Here is a 482-nt window from a genome sequence, read left to right on the forward strand (position 1 = left end):
TCAAAGGTCCCTGACCAAGCTGCTGGGATTCCCGTTGTAAAGTCTCCTAATTCTTGTGTTCCACCTGGTTATGGAAATCTTAAAATGTTAACCAAATTGGTTTAACTGCAACAAATTGTGTTAAAGAGAGTAGCACAGGAATATGACCTGCTGTATCCTTATGTGCCTCAGGAGATCATGAGGGAGATTGCTGACAAGCGATAAGATGGTATGAAGAAGCTATCTGTGCATACCTGAGCCTGTCACCCAATCATGCTTTCTAGACATGTGCACTGCCAAAAAATTTGTTTAGTTTCGTTTAGTTTTAAATTCGGATTTGTGTTATTTCGTTTTTCGGAATTCGGGTGTGAAAGTCAATTCGGATTCGGAATTCGGATTCGGACGAAATTCGGTAGCGGTAGTTTGAACGTTCGTTTCGTTTTCTGTTCTTATTCGTTTCTTATTCGTTTCTTATTCGTTTCGTTCGTTCGTTTGCAGCAAAG

The sequence above is a fragment of the Nanorana parkeri genome, unplaced genomic scaffold (genome assembly GCF_000935625.1).
Source record: "Nanorana parkeri isolate BGI_ZX_2015 unplaced genomic scaffold, ASM93562v1 scaffold3550, whole genome shotgun sequence".
NCBI lineage: Eukaryota > Metazoa > Chordata > Amphibia > Anura > Dicroglossidae > Nanorana > Nanorana parkeri.